The sequence below is a fragment of the Berghia stephanieae genome, chromosome 1, assembly GCF_034508935.2.
Source record: "Berghia stephanieae isolate SIO BIC M18660-M18661 chromosome 1, UCSD_Bste_1.3, whole genome shotgun sequence".
In the NCBI taxonomy this organism is placed as follows: domain Eukaryota; kingdom Metazoa; phylum Mollusca; class Gastropoda; order Nudibranchia; family Aeolidiidae; genus Berghia; species Berghia stephanieae.
Window position 1 is genome coordinate 97,379,051 of NC_088360.1, and position 7,007 is coordinate 97,386,057.

Consider the following 7,007-nt stretch of genomic DNA (forward strand, 5'->3'; position numbering starts at 1 on the left):
GGGGATAGAAGACATAGCGAGTGAGCTCTCCTCTGCCCATCGTGGGAGGTCAAGAAGACCCCACACAGTTATGCATCGTGGGAGGTCAAGACGACCCCACCCAGTTATGCCACTTTCCTTGCTTGATATTGCTAACTAGCGCTCAAGACATACAATGGCAAGAATGTTGTTTTTGTTTGTTTTCAAGGGTTTTACGGCATTTGCAACACATTTAGGTCATATCAGCGCCAGTAAAAAGGAAGAAAATGAGATAGTAAAAAGTTATAGAATTACAATTAAAGCACCCAAGAATAAGGAAGACAAAGGGGAATTGGTTCAAATAGGGAACAGATGAAGATTCCAAGAGCACACTATCAGTGTACTGAGTTTGAGATCACCTAAAAGTCTCATCCAGACACAAGCACAGGTCTCCATTAAGAGGAATACACTCAATACAAGAAAATTGATCAATCAATATGTACACACTCACACAAAAGAAGAAAAAGACAAAACAAAACAGTTATATATAATCATCTTTATTCATCATGCACATTGATATAATAATAATAATATATTATTTACACAAACAACCAGCCTTCTACTTACAATACAGTACATCGATACATAACTCATCAACTCCTTTCATTTGTTTCCCCAATTGCTATACAAAAAAAACACCCAAAAAACAACCCAACCCCGACTACTGTAATATCTCGTCAATCTCATTTTAATGAAATTTGACTTGACTCTTCATAATTACATTGACGAGAAATGCAGCAAAGTGGCAGAAAAAAATAAATAATTATAATGCTTTTAAAAACCCCAAAAAACCATCATATAATCTGAATTGTGACAACCTTATATATATACGAGGGCTCTTTCATAATTAACCGAAAAATGCCTGTAAAATCCGCGTTTTTTATGCTATCAACAAAATTCTTGCACGTGTTCATACCTTGACTCGTCCTTCATTTCTCTACGTAACAGCCAAGTCTGTCTACACACTTCTGCTAACGCCGCACCATGGAATAAATACCCTCTCGGAAGAAATTTCCGTCAAGGTTTTGTAGCCATTTCCGCACATGGTCAACAAGCTCTTCGTCGACATCAAAGCGCTTTCCTGCCAGCCACGTTTCAGTGGCCCAAAGAGGTGATATTCAGATGGTGCGAGGTCTGGACTGTGTGGTGGGTGTGGCAAAATCTCCCATCCATATTTCTCTAGCCAACCTTGCGTCACTCGTGCTGTGTGGGGTGTAGCGTTGTCGTGTTGCAACATGACCCCGTTGGTCAACTGCCCTGGGCGCTTTCTGCGAATGGCCTCCCTAAGCTTGTCAAGAGTTTGGCAGTACCTTGCAGCATTGATTGTTTCTCCAGGTTGTAAGGTTTCGAACAGAATAACACCACGACTGTCCCAGAAAACAGTTCCCATTATTTTCTTTGCTGACCGCATGACTTTGAATTTCTTCGCGACAGGTGAGGATGGATGTTTCCATGTCATCGAATCTTGCTTTGTTTCTGGGGTGCAATGGTGCAACCAAGTCTCATCACCGGTGACTATGCTGTCAAGAAAAGTCACATCGTACCCTATAAAGTTCTCCGCCGGCGTTGGCAGTATGCCCGTGAACCCTGCGTGAGCTCTTGCTTCTTCTCAAAAGTTCCCTGCAGATGTCCAATCTTTGTTCTTTATGATTGTCTGTCAATTGCTTAGGAACCCATCTTGCGCTGACTTTTCTGTAGCCAAGTTCATCAAATACAATTCTATGGGCAGAAGTTTCCGAAATTTCAAGACTGCTTGCGATTTCATGAAGTTTCAACCTCCTGTCTTGACGAATAAGCTCATCAACTCGCTTCACATTGTCTTCTGACGTCGCAGTTATCGAACGCCCTCTCCCTTCCTTGTCTGTCAAGTCGGAATGGCCGGCTTCAAACAAATTACACCAGTGATAGACTTGTGTACGGCTTATAACATGCTCACCATATACACTCTGAAGTTCTTTATGAATTTCGGTAGGATTCAGACTTTTGGCGTTCAAAAAACGTATGACAGCTCTGATTTCTTCCTTTGACCAAGTTTCAAGGTGGGCCGCCATCTTTAATATCGTCTAGAAATTCATTGTGCAAAATGATGCACTTCATAATTTCTGGGAATATCCGTAAGGAAATAAGGAATATCATGTCGTTTACAGAATTAAAAAATCTCCACTGGTTGCTGAGCAATGGGCATTTTTCGGTTATTTCTGAAAGAGCCCTCGTATATATATATATATATATATATATATATATATATATATATATATATATATATATAATATATAACTACAGCCAAATGGACGGTCGTTTTGGATCATTGAATTAATACAAATAAAATTTAAGCATCCAATTCCAATTGAAACATGTCAGGACGGCGGCACAAACACTATAATGTTATGCTACGAGGAGTGGCCATTTGATTTTGATTTTTTTTATATTGGTGCCTACACATTATTTTACCAGTATTATATCATTTTAAACTAGTTTTGATTCAAATTGGAATCAATTCAAATTTTACACATTACTCATTCAAATCTTTAATTCACAGAATTAATTTTTTTTCTCTTTTTCTATTGTAATCGACCACCTTACCTCAAGCTTGTAACCCCTCCATAACTTATTATTCATAACGCTATGCTTACATTCCACATTTATTATAATGCTAGTTAATAGTTCAAAGACCAATGGACATAATCTACATAACTTACCAACATCCAGCAGATCAAACTCCCTATCACAATCTTAACAGGCTTTCATTTTTATTTCCTATACTTATTTGTTTTTGTTTTTAAAGGTTTTACGACGCTTGCAACACATTAAGGTCATATCAGCGCCAGTACAAAGGAGGAAAATGGGATAGAAAAATGTTCTAGAATTACAATTAAAGTACCCAAGAAAAAGGAAGACAAAGAGGAATTAGTTCAAATACGGAATAGATATAGATTCCAAGAGCACACTATCAGTGTACTTAGTTGGAGATCGCCTTAAAGTCTCATCCTAACACAAGCACAGTTCCCCACTAAAAATAAACTCGAGCCTTTATATAGCTCAATATCCACTTAATGTTGTCAAAGCGCTTTACAACAGCAACATGTCACATGTAGAATGAGACATGAGGCCTGTTAGGTGATTTTACAATTTTTTCCCGACAGAGACAATGCTGTTAATGGCCAGGTTCTCATTTTACACCCGAGTACGGTGAGAGAATGTGAGTAAAGAGTCTTTTCCAAGGACTCAACTATGCGCTGAGTGAGGCTCGAACTCGGGACCTTCCGATCCGAAAGTAACGGTCATACCACTAGACCACATAGTCCCACTAAGAGGAATACAGTCAAATGTTTACAAATCATATATATGTAAAATAACAATAATAATAAAGCAATGCATAACAGAGACATAATTTACAAGACAAAAAATATCATCTCCCTAAAACTCTTAACTATGCATTTGACTGTTTCCCTCCCAGCCAGGGCCAGGACAAAACCAAGTAATCTCAATCCAAGACAAAGACAGAAAGCAAGTTGGAAAACAGATATATGGGGATAGAAGACAACGTAAGTGCCTCCCTGCCCACTATGGGAGGTAAGGAACCCCACCCAGTCTCAAAACAAATAATAATAATAACCTTATGCGCACAACATTAAAAAAAAAAAAAAAAGGGAAAGAAAAGAAATAAAGAAAAGAAAATGATTCCATTTACAACTTGTGTACACAACTTATCTCGCCAAGTTTAACTTCAATTTCAATTCACTGCTTTTTTTTTCTTTTTGGAAGAAAAATGGGCAATGTCACAGGCTTCTGCCAGCACCATGTAATTTATATAACGAGCAAAAAAAAAAAAAAAAAAGACCCCAAAAAACAAAACAAATAAAAACCCATTCTGACCTTGAAAAATGAAAAAGAATAAGGGGAGATTTCCAACATGCGACTATGTGGACAAATTTAAAGAATACTAAAATACCCCATTCCACTTGTGATGAAATGTGAGGGCAAACAGCGAGGGATAAGGTTTAAAATAACAACATAAGAACGTAATGATATTATTATTGAAAACTTACCACCAAAATTATTAAAAATTTATGAACCCACTTACAGTACACCTTGTTTAATTTTTTTTCTTCGGAAATGCACAGAAATAAACAGCTGACATGGTGCAGGATGGGGTTTGATTTTTTAAGTTTTCTTATATATTAATACATTGTGCTGGTAGGCAGTGAGATGGTAAGTTTTCATTGTGGTTCTTCTTTAATATATTATATATATATATTATATATATAAAACAATATTTTGGAAGTTTGTGTGACAAAGCTTTTTAACACCCAAACAATCTGCTTTAATTGGAGGGAGCCTTAGGTTAAAACACAATTTACCATTATTATTTTTGTCGCAATCATTCTTTATAATATTATAAACACTCCTTCTTAGAAAAGAAAAAGGGTGAAGGTTTGGATAAAAACAATTTTTAGGGATGTCTAAACAGATGGAGTCTAAGACGTTTGATAAAAGTCAAAGATGGAGATAGATAAGATTTAGATACAAATAAATTCGGCGGCTTGCCAAAAACACCCAATTTTCCAAAAATAAATTGTATATTTTGAATTGGCACAATTTTAAAATAAATTCATAAATTACATAACAGTTGGCACTATTGTAGACCCTTCACCTAGATATTGATGTTGAAAGACATCTTTTCAACTTCTCTATAACTTCATATGATATTAATCATTAAATTATACAGTGGAATCCTAATAAAGCCAAAAAGATTAGTTGACTTTAAGCAAGATTGACTTTCTCTATTATAAATGGAAAGAACAGAAAATTTGGGACCAAAATGAGGTGTTGACTTTTATCAGAAGTGAATTTTGATGTGGATTCCACTGTAATAGAAAATGAATCAAATGACCACGAACAATAAGTTTTGTCACACAAGCCACCATTACTCTCCCTATTATCTGGACAACATACACATTGAAATGTTAAAAATTGTATTTAAAAAATTGTGAAAGAGGGGGGGGGGGGGGGGGGGGGGGGGGGGTAGAGAATCATTATTATAAATAATGAACAAATAGTGTAAATGGTAGTGGAATGGAAGTGATCTGAGAGTCAGGAAAGAGGAGGCAATAAGATTACATAAACATACATGGAAAAACACATCGAAAAAAGGACGGAGGAGGGTACGATTGGAATTGATGGTGGGGTGAAATTGTAAAAAAAAAAAAAAAGAGAGAGAGGGGAGAGAGAGAGAGAGAGAGAGAGAGAGAGAGAGAGAGAGAGAGGAGAGAGAGAGAGAGAGAGAGAGAGAGGAGAGAGAGAGAGAGAGAGAGAAAGAGAGAGAGAGAGAGATTTTTTTTGTTTGTTTGTTGCTTTAGGTCTCTTCCAACACAATTGAGGTTATATGAGAGACCGCTGAAACAAAAAAAACAAGCAATCTAACAAAAATAGTACAAATGTCAATCAAAAGCATAACCTAAAGATATCATAAGCTAAATTATAAATAACCAAGAACAAACAGGCAGAGGATTTACAGGAAAAAAAATATCCCCTGTCAAAAATACAATCACAAACCAAAGAAGCAGGATAGGCTAGTAAAGAGAAGAAGAAACGACATCACTATCAGATCGTACACCCATGCGAACATCATAGGTATATGATTCAGGGGTGATGCTCCCATCCAACCACCCGCCGGAGAGAGAGAGAGAAATACACACACCACAAAAAGGGTAAAAACGAGTCACGAGACAGTGGCCAGCCAAGAAGAGTATGAATACTACTACTCCTTATTTATTCTTCTATAACAATCAACTTCAACAAACTTTCATCCACGTCTTTGCATATTAAAGTAATACATTCAGTTGTATAAAAACCATTATTACTTATCATGTAACTTGGGATTATAAACAAACAGGCACTCATATATATTTTCATGGCACATCTTTGTGGTACTTGTAGAATGATTTGCTTGCACAATAAATTGGTAAAAATTACGGGGGGACTTATGTATAAGTAAATATAACAATATACATAGGAAATCAATAATTGTACAAGCAAAAATCTAAAATAGGTGCAATAACACCTACACTATTTTATTCATCCTATTGTTTATTCTATTCTGAAAGAAATTCAATCAATATTGCCTAAGAATTTAATTTAATCCAATAGCCGTACACGAGAATAGTGAGCATTCCTTGATGAAATGACAGTTACAAAGGAGATATTGAAAAAAAAAAAAAAAAAAAAAAAATTATTAAAAATTGAAATCCGTTGGTGATGACAGAGATAAATACAACTGATTCATTGGCATACACTACAGTCATTTCAATGTTTTCTCACTACAAATATGTGCAAAAAGTCAAGGACAATGAATTGGGGGCTGATAAAAAAAAAGACACTCAAAATGGCAAGTATCTTATGATGAATCGATAATAGAAAAATAGTCAACGAGTCCATGAGGAATTTGGAATGGAGAGCATTAAAATTTTAAAAGATGCATTTATAGTTTTGTCTACAAGATGGGGAGGACATGCCTGAAAAAACATATTTGAGTTGGTATTAAATTAAAGCCAAAGATATGTAAACATTTGTGAAATTCTTAAGAAAATGACAAAATGATTGTACGCACTGGACAAAACAATCAACATACAACAGGAAGAATAATAATTTTATTTGAAAAAAACAGGGAGAAGAAGAACAGGAGATCCATAGCATGACATAATAAAACTGATATGATAAATATGAAACAGCATCATGGACGAATGTACATATATATATATAATTATATGTACAATATATTATGATATTATATTATACAATAATGACATGGTCGGAATGAGAAATGGTTTTGTGTCATAGAGAATATGAATATTCATGCCTGTCAAAATAGAGAACAAAGTAAATTACTTAATGTCATTTAAAAAAAAAACACAAAACATATCAGATTTGTTTAAGCGTACAAACAAGATTTACAACAGAATTCAGTCACAGTAACAAGAAAGATCATG